Source organism: Dendrobates tinctorius, unplaced genomic scaffold, assembly GCF_039654945.1.
Source record: "Dendrobates tinctorius isolate UK_male_01 unplaced genomic scaffold, ASM3965494v1 ptg000013l, whole genome shotgun sequence".
In the NCBI taxonomy this organism is placed as follows: Eukaryota; Metazoa; Chordata; class Amphibia; order Anura; family Dendrobatidae; genus Dendrobates; species Dendrobates tinctorius.
This window is the reverse complement of record NW_027361681.1, coordinates 5,499,687-5,515,390: the sequence shown is the minus strand read 5'-3', so window position 1 is coordinate 5,515,390 and position 15,704 is coordinate 5,499,687. Positions and strand designations below refer to the sequence as shown.

At 41.7% G+C, this 15,704-nt stretch overlaps 1 protein-coding gene across 1 annotated transcript in view; it reads left to right on the top strand.

Moving 5' to 3' along the window:
- AR (androgen receptor) overlaps nt 1-15,704 on the top strand; it is a 540,464-nt gene that overhangs the window by 324,831 nt on the left and 199,929 nt on the right. The window lies entirely within an intron of this gene.

The following is a 15,704-nucleotide window of genomic DNA, read 5'->3' as shown; positions in this document are numbered from 1 at the left end:
AGAGGCAGTAAAACATCCCCAAAACATCTTTGAACATCCACCATATTTGACTGTAGGTACTGTGTTGTTTTCTTTGTAGTCTGCATGCCATTTTTAGTAAACAACAGAATGTAGTATTTTACCAAAAAGCCTGTCATTTTATTCAAATGTTGATGGATAGTTTGCGTTGACACTGATGCACTCTAAGCCTGCAGGACAGCTTGAATTTTTTGGGAAATTGATTGAGGCTGCTTATCCACCATTCAGACTATCCTGATCTGCAACCTTTCATCAATTTTTCTCTGCCATCCTCGTCTAGGGAGATTAGTTGCCATGGAGAACCATGGGTTGTAAACTTCTTGATTATGTTACGCACTGTGGACAAAGGAACATCAAGATCTCTTGAGATGGACTTGTAACCTTGAGATTGTTGATATTGTTCAACAATTTTGGTTCTCAAGTCCTCCGACAGATCTCTTCTCTTTCTGTTCTCCATGCTTAGTGTGGCACACACAGACACACAATGCAAAGGTTGAGTCAAGTTCTTCCCTTTTTATCTGGTTTCAGGTATGATTTTCATATTGCCCACACCTGTTACTTGTGAAAGGTGAGTTTGAGCAAGCATCGCATACTTGAAACAGAGTTGCTTACCCACAATTTTGGAAAGGTGCCAACAATTTTGTCTGACCCATTTTGGTGGTTTAGTATGAAATTATATCCAATTTGCCTTTTTTTCTTTGTTTTTTTTTGTGTTATTCCAATACAGACGAAGGAAATAAACATGTGTATAACAAAACATATGTAATTGCAATAATTTTCTGGCAGAAGTACTTCATTTTCTGAAACAATTTCAAGGGTGCCAATACTTTCGACCATGACTGTATGTGTACTATACCATTATAGATAGAAGTCCCTATTGAAAAAAAAAACAATTGGTTCAGTACATTCACTAGTTTCTTTTAACGTATAAGATGTATTGTCATAAAAGCTGTTTCACGTCACAGTTTGTCCATTATTTCTGTGGCAGAATGTATTTTTTATTCTACTGTAAATAGCCAAGTAGATAATGCGGCAAAAAATTTTTTCCTTGTTTACGGAAAATTAGTATTGAATTTAAGGATAGTGGAGGAACAATTTGTGTAATTTTGTGGGAGTTAATTGCAATGAGAAAAATCGAAGAAAACAGCCAATTATTGTCAAACATATTATTATGTATATTATGACACATATTGCTAGTGGTAAGTAGGACTAGTACAGGTCTGCAAAATTAGTAGTATTGCTAAGCATTTCATACCCAACAAGTGGGCCTTTTTTTCTTTTTTGTAAGGTATCAGATTTCGGTGGTCATTACTGCAAAATTCCAAAGCACTATATTTTTCTATTTTATTACTATTATTTGATTACCATATATACGCTCATATAAGCCCAGATTTTCAGCCCATTTTGGGGGGCTGAAAGTCCCCCTCTCGGCTTATACACGAGTCACATACGCCAGGGGGTCGGCGGGGGAGGGGGATCGGGGGTGTCAGATCATACTTATCCCCCGACGCATCTCTGCAGCCCCCCTGCTTCTCCCAGTCTCAGGCTCTTTACTTCAGCGGTCACGTGGTACCCCTCATTAAAGTCATGAATATGCGCATATTCGTGACTTTAAAGAGCGGTACCACGTGACCGCTGAGGGAAGGAGCCTGAGACCGGGAGAAGCGGGGATGCAGAGACTGTGCCAGGAGGGGGTAAGTATATGCAATATTCACCTGTCCCCGGTCCACCGCTGCGGCTGCTTTGTCCTCCGCGATGTAGTTAGTGTGCGCCACGCCCTCTGCTGCCAGAACATCACTGACAGAGGACCAGGAAGAGAGAGCGGCAGCGGTGGACTGGGGAAAGGTGAATATCTGAGGTGCCGGATGCCTGAGCCAGCGGTGACACCGGCACCTGGCCCCCAGCGATGGAGAGGTGAGTATGTCTTTTTTTTATTTGCAGCAGCATATGGAGGCATAATCTATGGAGCATCTTACGGGGCATTTTATTGGGGCATTATCTATGGAGCATCTTATGGGGCATTTTAAGGGGGCATAATCTATGGAGCATCTTATGGGCATCTTATGGGGACATAATGTATAGAGCATCTTATGGGGGCATAATCTATGGAGCATCTTATGGGGCAGCATATGGGGGCATAATCTATGGAGCATCTTATGGGGGCATAATCTATGGAACAGTATATGAGGCATTTTAAGGGGGCATAATCGATGGAGCATCTTATGGGGGCATAATCTATGGAGCATCTTATGGGGGCATAATCTATGGAGCAGCATATGGGGCATCTTATGGGGGCATAATCTATGGAGCATCTTATGGGGGCATAATCTATGAAGCATGTTATGGGGGCATAATCTATGGATCATCTTATGGGGGCCTAATCTATGGAGCAGCATGTGGGGCATATTCTATGGAGCATTTTATGGAGCATCTTATGGGACAGCATATGGGGACATAATCTATGGAGCATCTTATGGGACAGCATATGGGGGTATAATCTATGGAGCATCTTATGGGGCATAATCTATGGAGCATCTTAAGGGGCATAATCTATGGAGCATTTTATGGGGGCATAATCTATGGAGCATTTTATGGGGCAGCATATGGGGCATAATCTATAGAACATTTTATGGGGCCATAACCTTTATGGAGCATCTTATGGGGCAGCATATGGGGCATATTCTATGGAGAATATTATGGGGCCATTATTAACCTTTGTGCAGCATTATATGGTGTGTATTTTGTATGAAGCATCTTATGGGGCCATCATGAACTGTATGAAGCATTATATGGGGCTCCTGATTCAATCTGGATATTTAAAAACATTTAATCTACTGTTGACTCGATTAATTTTACTTTTATTGGTATCTATTTTTATTTTTCAAATTTACCAGTAGCTGCTGCATTTTCCACCCTAGGCTTATACGCGAGTCAATAAGTTTTCCCAATTTTTTGTAGCAAAATTAGGGGGGTCAGCTTATACTTGGGTCAGCTTAAACACGAGTATATACAGTAATTACATTTCACCCAGGAAGTCATGTATTGTTGGCAGTGGACGGCTACTCAGATGCTATAACACTAGAAGACTAGTGTTGAACAGTAACCATGTGCAGCTTTCTCACCAATTCAAAGCGGTTACTATTTAGCTGGGTTTTAGCTGTGGTTTCCATTTTAAGCAAAGATGTCAAGTGGATTATGGAGGAATAAAGGCAACCTTATGGTATGCTGTTGGCTTTTTCCCACTGTCTGCTTAGCACTCCCAGCAGAGACAGTGAGAGTCCTGATTATCCCTCCCACACACACAGATCGATAGCTTTCCCTGTATTACTTTGTGTACGAGAAGGTTCTCAATTATTATATAAGGATGGTATAACTGGAGGAGTTCTGGTGATATGAAAGATTGGAATGTAGAATATGGCCAATTTTGCCAAGTTGTAAGTGAAGGAAAATGGATGAGAATTGATAGTGGTATTGGCTGATATGAAGGGACATTTTGCAGAGTTTGTTTAAAAAAAAAACACCCGTAGTTAAAGAGGAAATATGTCACCAGGTTTGTACTACCTCATCTGAGAGCAGCGTGATGTAGGGCTGCAGTTGTGATACAATCACAGTTTTCTCTGCTGCAGATAAGGCAGTCCTCTGAAGGCTGAGCCCTGTATAACCCCACCCCCACTACTGATTGACAGCTTTCTGTGTACACTGTATATTGACATTAAGCTTCTAATCAGTGGATACAGAGCAGGAGGACTAGGAGGCATGAGATATCTAGTCCTGTAGAGATAATCTTCTGCTGATAAAACAGTGAGTTTATTGAAACAGCAGCACACAATCAGAATCCCAGACCCTAAATTATGCTGCTCTCAGATTACATAGCAAAAATCTTCTGAATGCTTCACTTTAAATGAGCATAAATTAACCCTGTAAGGACCAAGGAATTTCATGTTTTTTGCATTTGTTTTTTATCTCACTTTCTTCCAAGAACCATAACGTTTATATTTTTACATCACAAACGGAAGACTTGTTTTTTGCAGGACGAATTGTACTGAATGACACCATTCATTTCACCATATGATTGTCTTGATTCCTCTTATTGGTTCATCGGGACACAGTGAGTGAAAGTTCAGCCATTCAGCCTGGGGAAGGGCCGTTCTAAGCTGTTATTATGGTGACGGACAGCTTATCCATCTAATCTGAGCTGTAAGTGTGCTGTGTGACAGTTCAGCTGCCCTATTATGGCCATAGTGTGCGGCGTTTCCTCCATGTGTCTCCTGTTCGGAATGATTTCTTGACTATTTAGCTGGCTCTCTGCCTCTAATTACTGCCAATTGTAGCTTTTGCTCAATGATGTCTGTGTGCCTAGTCTTGAGCTTCGTGTCTGAGTACAGGAGCATGTTCGGGATGTTTGCGCAGCCAAGACAGTGACCGATCCCTCTGATCTAAAAACAATCCCCCGCCACTTCAAGGCTTACCATAATTGTGATACCAAGTCACTTATGGTCAGGAGTATTAAGAGTCTACACTTGGGGATCAGAGGGGGTAACAATAAAAAACTGTTAGCCCAACGTGAAACAAATTGGATTGCGAGACTTGACAATATGACACCTAAGAGCTTAAATGAGACCCTTAGCTTCTCTTCCTTCTTATAGTACATCATTATTATTTTTGTCCAATCTATTTTTTGTTCCTCTTTTTCCATTTTCCTTTCCTATCTTGCCCCCTAATCTATTCTGGATTTTTAATTGATTGTTTTATATTTTTTCTCACTATTATTGTTTATGTTGTCATTATTTACAGCCATGACTGTTTTGTGGTTCCATCATTGACCTTTTGTTTATCTCCACCTGGGGCTATTCCATCCAGTCTCCACCCCGCTCCCCCTGAAAGGCTTTTGGAAGAAATTCTATTATAGCTCCCACTAGTGTGGTTACATTGATTTTCTTATCATGATTATCTAATTATAAGTGTTGAACTTTTTGCCACTGTTACCACTATTGGGACAAATGTGATACATATGTGACCGTACTTACATTTCCAATACGGCGGTACACGTGCGTGCCACACTACAGCCTTTTCCGGCATCATTATGCTTCCTGTGCATGCCCGGGACTATGACCTTCGGGTCCTCCCCGCACATGCTCATTGATGCTTGACGGCCCCGGCTGCTGGACTCGGCGGGTGCAGTACGTACGTGCCAATCTAGCCATTTTATTGGTCCTTGGAAACCCTCTAGCTGATCACCTGACTGGCCACCAATGAAGTAAAAAGGTCCTGGTTTGCATCAATACTGCATCCCATTGAGAAATGACATGCAAAACGCACGTTGGGGTTTCTTGCATCCGGTCCGGTGCCTCCTGACAGTTGTGCATTATTCGTGGTTAGCTATGCCCATATTTGTCCAAATATGTATTGCCACTTGGCCTCTTGGATCTTGAACATGGTCTAAATATTGTATTGAATATAGGGCTTCTTCCACAGTAATACTAGTGACTAGAGTTGAGCGACTTTGGTCGGATCGGGTTTCATGAAACAAAATTTGTTTCAGATGAAACTGGTCCGACTAAGGCAAAAAAAAAGTCGAAGTTTCGTCCGAAACTCGACCCCAATGCAAGTCAATGGGAAATAAAAGTCGGCATTGAGCGGATGACATTCACCCACTCAATGCCGACTTTTATTCCCCATTGACTTGCATTGGGGTCGGGTTTCGGACGAAACTCCGACTTCTTTTGCCCTAGTCGGACCAGTTTCATCTGAAACAAATTTTGTTTCATGAAACCCGATCCGACCAAAGTCGCTCAACTCTACTAGTGTTAGGGACGGCGGAACGCACTAAATATAAATAATAGGAAGTGCGTTCGCCGCTCGGGGTCCACCGTGCAGTAGGTGTAACAACCGCTGCTGAGTAATGGCAGACTAGTTTATATGGCGGTATACTGCACTCGTGTTAAACATCACCCGAGGTGCTCAGAGCGGACTCTGTTAAACTCACAGAGGCGCTTTAGTACAAATAAAGCATAAATGCCGAGCCTGTTAGCTTCACAGGTCTCAGCTGGAGTGCACACATGGTATGAGGTCACAGGACACGGCCCAAGGCCGAGGTCGGTGTCCATCCTGACCTACCGTGTGTGCGGCGTCATACATCCGTCACCATTCACACATCTAGCAAGTATAGCCTATACTAGCGCATGGCCAAGCGGCCAAGCGGGCCTTTTAAGCCATGCGCTTCTGGGACCTTCCAGACCTCTGAGATGGGCCAATCAGATCAGGACAAGGACCTGAGCACATGACCTCCGATCTCCACTGGGAGATCGTCTCGTGGGCATGTCCAGTAGCACGCGAGAGGACTTAGCCTCTGGAGTGGTTTCCTGCAAAGCAGGCTGCGCTACCATTGCTGGTGAAGAGGTGGCAGCAACATCCAGACCCAGAGAGCTGGTCTGAGCAGGGCGTCTGGATCGCCGAGATTGCTGTGCAGGTCCCTGAGTGGTCGGAGAGAAATGGGAGACCGCTGGATGTATGGCTCTGGATTCCTGCTGTGCAGCTGCAGGAATCCAACGCCTAACAACTAGTGACACATTACTTGGCTTTTGCTGTCATTTGGCACCGTTGGTTTGTTCCATCTGACATATACTTTACTGATTTGTATTATTTACTATAGATTTACACAATAAAATAATTATTTTAGCCGCAATACTTCTCTTTCTCCTCTTTTCAATAGTATGGTGATGGACAGGTCATCCGTCTAATCGGAACTTGGAGCATGCTGAGCTGTCAGTGTGCTGATTGACAGTTCAGCTGTCCTATCAGGACCAGTGTGTGCAGGGTTTCCGCCATGTGTCTTCTGTTCGGAATGATTGCTTGGCTATTTAGCTGGCTCTCTGCCTCAAATTATGGCGAATTGTAGCTTATGCTCAATGATATCTGTGTGCCTTGTGTTCCTGTGTTCAGTCTCAGATCTATTATTACCCGACCTTTGACCGTGCTTTTGACCTTCTATTTGCCTAGCCCCTCTGTCTTGGTCCCCTACCTTCCTGGATTCCTGACCTCAAACCATGACCTGATTACGCCTTTGTCTTACTCCTTTGTTTATGATGAGCTTTCTTGGTATCTGACCCTGGACCTCTTGACTACCAAGCCTCATGGCTTGAGTAGTGACTAGCATCTCCATAATGTACTAAAAAATATTAAATTCCAAATTGGATGAATAGGTAAAAAAATGCAATTCCGTTTTTTTGGATTTTGTTTTTATAGAATTCATTGAGTGGTAAAAGTAACCTGGAAACATGATTGCCCTGGTCAGGGCAATTAAGGCGATACCAAATGTGCAACATTTTTTTTTTTATTTATATGATCAAAAAAATTCAGTGTATTGTAAAAGAAATTTTTTTTTCCTTTTTTACAAAGTTTTATACATTATTTTTATACATTATTTCTACTGTTCCTAATTTATTGTATATTTTAGGAGTCCGACTCCATAGCCCTGATCTAAACGAGTAGTCAGTCAACCTTCCACCCAGCACTTCACCTCTTTCAAGGTTTTCATCAGCTTGCCAGCTTTTCTTTCTTGCCTGTGACACACTTTTAGAAACAGCAGTGAAGTTATTGTACCCTTATCCAATTCACCTACATGCTATAATACCTTGTACCTCCCCTACTAAAAGTTATGTGCAGGTCCAGCCTTCAAGACGAGAAGGCTGCAACGCTTTCACGACCCCTGATCGGTGGGGCTGATAAGAGGTGGAGGCCCGTTGATGTCATATAGATGGTATTTCCTAAGATTAAACAATTTTGGTCTAAAGGATGGATAACTTCTTTAATTCTTTGGCAAAAGAAATGGCTGAGAAGGAAAGCTCTTTGGTCAGAGGCAGAGCCAACATTTCCTGTTTCTTTTCTCCTAATTCTCTATTTATATAAGATTAACCTTTAACTCTAAGTTGTAACACGCTAAGAAAACTGGACAAGCGGAGCCCTGATATTTGTTGTAAACCTCTTTTAAAAACAAAAAAAATGTTGGATTTGAGATGCTAGCTATTCTAGGTGACTGATTCTGGAGTAAAAGCTCCTCGTTAGAATATGTCTGGCAAGCCTTATGTATCCCACACGGCAGCTATAACAAGCACTCCATTACAAAGTAAAGTTACAAACTTTGTATTTTCTTCTCTCCGTCTTTTTCACTTACATCATCTTTTTTTGTGTTCTGCGCATTGAATGGTGTTTTTGAATTACGAGAGGACTATAATCTCTACTCTTAAGCCCTTAATGGTGGAGACTGCTGCGGTTAGATGTTTAATGAGATTTATATGACACAAATGTGGTCTATGATATGGACAAAATAAAAATAACACCTCAAATATGACACAGTTATATGTGACTTCCTACAATATATTTAACTAGGTAACTGCAATAGGTTATCATCAGTCCTTGCAGATTGACATTCATCTGGTTTGCAGTGTATGTCAGCACTATATATCAGGAGCATTATACTAGATACGGTGGCATATGTCGCCAATAAGCTCCCATGTAGAAAAATGTATGCATATTTTGTATATAATTTTTTAAATGAATGGCTCTATATAGAATAGTCAACTACGCTATGCTCATTAGAGGCCAAAAGGACACTCATATTGCATTTTCCAGGTAAATATGGGCATATAGATACTTTTGATAGCTTTCTTGATAGAAAAGCAGGGGAGGACATTATCGTGAAATAAACCATCATTAGCACCTCTACCTCTTTGAATGACTTGTTGGGGTTGTCCGGGAATTTTATATTAATGGCCTATTGGTAGACACTTGGCATCCCTGCCGATCAACTGTTTTGTGCCATGGCAGACTGATGTGTTCACATACCTCTCACTCAGATCTCACACTTTGCCCTGACGAGGGGCAGCACCCCGAAACCCAGTGTCTGCAAATTGAGATTTTGGTTTAGTTTTCTTTACTAAGTCATGTAACAAGACTCATTAGAGTCGATATTGACTTCTAGGATTGCCACTTCCTATAAGTGGCGCTACAGTTCTAGTTCTCTTCCACTCTGAAGAGAAAATTCACTTTTGGAGTGGAACTACACATCTTCATCAATTGCCTAGTGGGCGAGCCTGGTACTGCACATAGGCCCTTATTGATTTGAATAGGGGGCAGTTGTTTTTTACCCTGCTGTGGCACTACACAATTAATGAAGCTGTGTTGCTCTGCAACTGAACTTATCTTGATGACATTGGCATCTGGAACAGCTGATCGATGGGGGTTGGATGTGGCACCTCCACTCATCAGATATTGATGACTTATTCTATGGATATGATAGGAGGAAGACCGGGCTGTGGGTGGCTGTGGGTACCTGCATCATGCCGGGTCCGGAACTGTCGAGGCTGCTTCCCATGTTGCCTTGGGGAAGGAATAGAGGACCGGACACTCCCCATGACCTGGGAAGAGGGGGCGTGTCTAAGCTAAGCTGAGAGCATGTGAAGCAGCAGTCAGTTTCTAATGGAGCCGAGATGTGCCGTGACCAGACTTACCCACACGCTCCAGCGGGACTATGACTGAGGAGAAGTGTGGGCCGGCTATAGGACACTGAGGTGCGGTTCCCTCTGCCGACTAGCGCGCATCAGCCCACGCTTGCTACAGGGACTCCTGCGGCTTCCCTCACTTTGTTTCCTCAGGCTTATGGACTAGGGGCTTAGCGGATAAAACCAGTGACCGCCTGCTGCCACCAGAAGTTGGACCATTGACAGAGGACCCCATCTGAGGACACCACGCCAGCTGTTGCTGGTACTACAATCTCAATAGGACTGTATATCAAGGAGGACCAGTGGTAGTCACGATAACTGTTGTTTAATCCTCAGAATGTTGCATCAATTCTTACTATTCCTTTAATTCTTGTTTACTGTTCATTAACTCCCTGCGAGGAGATTACTTTCATCTTTACTGTTAAATTAAATGCTATTCTTATACCACATTGCTCTGGAATCCCTGCATACTGCATCTCAGCACCTGCTTACAGATAGGTCATCAATATAAAAATCCCGGACAACCCTTTTAAAACATGATCCCAACATTAGCGAAGCAATAAGTCAGTGGCTCGAGAACCAATTACCACTGCAGCAACAATAAAATAATGTCAGCATGGCAGGCCATTCTGAGAATGGTAAAATGTCTCAACTAAAAAGTTGGGGGAAAAAGGTTTGCTGAGAAGTGGCAGATCGGGAACCATGGAAAAGGAGGGTACCCGGTACCTTTATTAAATTTTCCCCAGATAATATTAATTTTTAATGTCAAACCAAAGGGTGGCTTTTATTTCTTAGAATCTTTTTTACTACAGGCCTATACGAATGATAGAAAATTACCTGCTCGAGAAGACACAATTATAGACTAAGAGGGTTAGTTCCAGACACAATACTTAACTGGATGCATTTTCAAGTAAAAATGAATACCTGACAAGAGTCCTCTTTAACCTGTCAGGAGTCTGTTAGTTACCATGACGACAACAATCAAAAGCATTCATAGAATAAAAGAGGAAAAGTCACATAGGAAATGGGTTATTATTGGTGATTGTTAAAAGGGCACAAACCTATAAACTTGATTTGTAATCTTAGATATGAAATATTTAAAAGGTCAAAAATTAATATTATTTTTTTCTTGAAATAGGCTCAGTGTGCCCAGCGCGGTAAGCTTTAGTTCAGATTCTAACGTGTGATGTGGAAGAATTTTGTTCTGCGTAAATATTGACCTGGCCGACATCAATACAACTTTGAATATTAGGCCAAGCACTGGGGGAGCTATATCTCAAAGCTGGCAAGCCGCATGAAATCAGATCGCGAGGGCTAATGTTTGGCAGCAATAATGTACTCTTACTAGGTTATTTGTGTGACCGAGGCCTGGTTCTATATGAAAAGTGAGCTGTCAATGACTTCGAATCAAAGTAATTACCTGCTAGAAATTCACTCAAGTACTTTATTGGCTTGGAAGCTTAGAGCTGTTTGTAAGTGACCAAAAAAGCTGCAATACCCTATACTGCCATGATGGGCCCTTACGAATTAAAACCTTCCAATAAATCTTTTTAAGCTTTGTGTGACTAATGTAGCTGCAGAGAGAACCAGATGGCTTCATAGAAAATGTTGCTTTCACGGAAAGTTTGTATTCAGTTTATGTCAAGATTTTTGTTCATATTTTTGGGGTTATGTAAAAACAACTAAGCTACTTTACCCACTAACCCCTCTAATGTCTTCTCTACCGGAGCCAACTAGTTCTATTTTTCAGAGATCAAAGATTCCTACGTATAAAAGTACAACGATAATGACTACCTAAGTACAAGTCACAAGTATCATCATGGTGAGGTAAAGGGAACGCTTATCCCTTGAAATAAGCCAAGAGTTCCTCCTGAGAGTGCCGTTTCCACTGGTGATCACAGGAAAGTAGACGAAAAATGGGGAAAGATTCCGACACAACCATCCAGGTATAAAATGGATTCTTTGTGGAAAAGTAGTTAAAACATTAAAAGGCGAGGCCTCGTGGCTGATGCGTTTCAGGTGTATACACATTCTTAGTCATAGAATAACTGCTAGCCTATGACTAAGGCTGTGTATACTTCTGAAACGCGTCAGCCACAAGGCCTCGCCTTTTAATGTTTTAACTACATTTCAATAAAGAATCCATTTTTTCCGTGGATGGTTGTGCCGGAATCTTTCCTCATTTTACATTCACAAGTATCAACATTCATCACCAAGCAAAAATTCAAAGCGTACAAACCCCGTCTTAGAAATGACCTCTAAAGTCCAGTAGCACCCTTTTGTTTAAGCCTCACCATTTTTGCCATTCAGTTCATGGGAGTGAAATGCTTCCAAATAAGTATAAGTCTGTACCTGAGCATTCTAAAGCTCCATAAACCTATGATTTTTACAGAGCTATAAACATCACCCCAATATTTCTTTGGGCACATACTGTATTTTGTTTGCCAACAGTTCCATGAAGAGGCTTATGGGCATTTTTTGTTATGAACTGTGCATGAATGAAAGTGAAAATTGCTTTTAGAAAAGATATCTCTAGCACTGAATCCATGTAATGGCACAGTGTTTTTAAAAAGTGTGAAAAATCCTTTGACTGCTATGGGACGTAGGCATTGGGTACGCGTAAAGGCAAAGAACACAATAGATCACCACTTGTATTTGTAAGGAAATGTCTTCAAACAGAGGCTGGACAGACATCTGACTGGGATGATTTAGCGAATCCTGCTTTGAGCAGGGGGTTGGCCAGATGACCAAGGAGGTCCCTTCCAACTCTACCATTCTAGGATTCTAATAAAACAATGAAATAAAACATAAAACTTCAACGCAACTAATTCATCTTTCCTCATTAAGCAGCAATATCTCGTCTAAACTGAGCAAATATAGATTGAATGAAGTTTTTATCTACCAGCTGGATTACAAATGTTTTACTGGGTCAATGTGGCAGCCCCAATAACATCACTTGTATGGGCATTGTTATATACGGTATTTGTGCAATGAAGAATAATGGACTTAGTTAATCATATATATTTACAACACCTCTTATTTCAGTATTTATGAGTGTGCTTTTTCTGTTGCTTTCTGTGCCTTTTTCCACGTTATGGATGTTATTGGCTCCATATCTGAGTGCACTTGCCAACCAGTGCCATATCTTCCACTGCGTAAATGCTAACAAAACAATCTTGCCCGTCATAGTACATAAGCCTAAATATTAGGATGTCATGGATAGCGTCCAATATAAACCGTAAAAGGTTGCTGTGATTTAACCATGTCAGAAATTTTGATTAGTGTAAGTCCAAATGCAGAGACCCCAACCAGTTGTGAGAATGAAGAGGCCAAAGTGCTCGGCTGCGTTCTTTTTCTCCTACATTTGACTGTACAGTATATTTCTCGCTCTCCTCGTATAGGTAGGATTAGCTAATGTATATGTTTTTAGCATGTTAGAATATGTGTTTAAATCCAGCACTTGTTAACATCATGGCAAAACACTGCAGCAATCCTGTATGTATAGTTATTTTTCCATGATCTCTCATTTTTTTCATAGTTTAAAAATGTAAAAGTTTATTTTTCAAACAACATTGAAAGATTTAGGTTAACCTAAAATGAAAAGCAAACATTTTTGTAGAATATTATATCAGATTTAAATAAATAAGTAAAAACAATTACATGTATTAACTCTGCAAAATACATTGTTGTTTTTTTTAATGGCCACCACCATATTCTACTGCTCCTACAGAGCGAAATGTTCTAATGGAAAGTTCACCAGTAATTAAGTATGGTTTGCTAAAAATAATAGTATTAGAGATGATAAATTATATTTTGGATGCATTTATCTGTCAATATCTGTGCATGGTTTTGGGTGGTCTCACATGAAACTGGCAGATAAAATTGCAGTAAGACAGCAGGGGTGGGAAAAAACGCTCCCACACTCCAGTTGGGCTCTTACAGGCATAATAACAGACAGCTGGGTTATTTTAGCAGATTATGTTCATTGGACCTGGAGAAAGACCATTAATGGTGTACGGTCCATGCTAGAGACTGAGAAGTGGCTGTAAGACTAAGGCTGTGTGCACACGCTGCGGATTCCGCTGCGGACACGCAGCGGTTTTGGCCGCTGCGGACACGCAGCAGTTTTAGCTGCGGTGTACAGTACCATTCATTTGAATGGGAAAAAAAAAACGCTGTGCCGACGCTGCGGAAAAAAACGCGCGGATTTGCTGCGGTTTTGAATCCGCAGAAAGAATTGCATGTCAATTCTTTCTGCGGAAACCGCTGCGGGTTCCTATCTCCACCATTGTGGAGATAGTGAATCCGCAGGACCAAACCGCAGGCAAAACCGCAGATAATCCGCAGGTCTTTGGACCTGCAGATTATCTGCGGTTTTTGCAAAATCCGTGCGGATTAATCCGCAGCGGATTCCGCAGCGTGTGCACGTACCCTAAGATGACGAGACTGTTTTGATTTACTTCGCCTTACACAGAGAAAGAAAGGACTGTTTTGTTATACATTTGTGCTGAAGACAGGGCTCTTTTGTTATTCATTTGTGCTGAAGAAAGAACTGTTTTCAGTTAGGAGCTGTAAAGTTTATGAAAGACAATAAACTTTAGTCCATGCTAAAGACTGAGAAGTGGCTGTAATACCAAGTTGGTGAGACAGTTTTGATTTACTTTGCCTTACCCTGAGAAAGGACTGTTTTGTTACTCATTTGTGCTGAAGAAAGGATTGTTTTCAACTGGGAGCTGTAAAGCTAATGAAAAACAATAAACTTTATTCCATTTTGATTTTAAAACCTGTTCCTGTGCATTTCCAAGTGGCTACCAAACAGCAAAAACCCCTACAATGTATGTATGTGTGTGTATATATATATATATATATATATATATATATATATATATATATACAGGGTGGGCCATTTATAAGGTTAGAACTGGGTGGGCCATTTAAATGGATACACCTAAATTAAATGGGAATGGTTGGTGATGTCAACTTCCTGTTTGTGGCACATTAGTATATGAGAGGAGGAAAACTTTCCAAGATGGCCCACCCAGGTATATCCATATAAATGCCCCACCCTGTGGGTATATATATATATATATATATATATATATATATACTGCTCAAAAAAATTATGTGAACACTAAAATACCACATCCTAGATGTCACTGAATGAAATTTTCCAGTTATAAATTCATTTCAAATTTATTCATTACATAGTGGAATTCATTGAGAATTGTAAAGCATAAAAATTATCAGTGTAAATCAAAATAAATATTCCATGGAGGTCTGGATTTGGAGTGATACTCAAAATCAAAGTGCAAAAAGAAATTACAGGCTGATCCAACTTCAGTGGAAATGCCTCAAGACAAGGAAATGATGCTCAGTAGTGTGTGTGGCCTCCACATGCCTGTACGACCTCCTTTCAATGCCTGGGCATGGTCCTGATGAGGCAGCGGATGTTCTCCTGAAGGATATCCTCCCAGACCTGGATTAAAGCAACAGACAACTCCTGGACAGTCTGTGGTGCACAGTGGCGTTGGTGGATGGAAAGGGTCATGATGTCCCAGATGTGTTCAATCAGATTCCGGTCTGGGGAATGGGCGGGCCAGTCCATAGCTTCAATGTCTTCATCTTGCAGGAACTGCAGACACACTCCAGCCACATGAGGTCTGGCATTGTCCTGCATTAGGAGATACCCAGGGCCAACTGCACCAGCATATGGTCTCACAAGGGATCTCATCTCAGTACCTAATGGCAGTCAGGCTGCCTCTTGCAAGCACATGGAGGGCTGTGCGGCCCTCCAAAGGAATGCCACCCCACACCATTACTGACCCACTGCCAAACCGATCATGCTGAAGGATGTTGCAGGCAGCAGCTCGCTCTCCACGGTGTCTCCAGACTGTCACGTCTGTCATATGTGCTCAGTGTGAACCTGCTTAGATATGTGAAGAGCACAGGGCACCAGTGGCGAATTTGCCAATCCTGATGTTCTGTGGCAAATGCCAAGCGTCCTGAACGGTGTTGGGCTGTGAGCACAACCCGCATCTGTGGACATCGGGCACTCAGACCATCCTCATGGAGTTGATTTCTAACTGTTTATGCAGACACATGCACATTTGTGGCCTGCGGGAGGTCATTTTGCAGGGCTCTGGCAATGCTCCTCCGGTTCCTCCTTGCACAAAGGCTGAGGTAGCG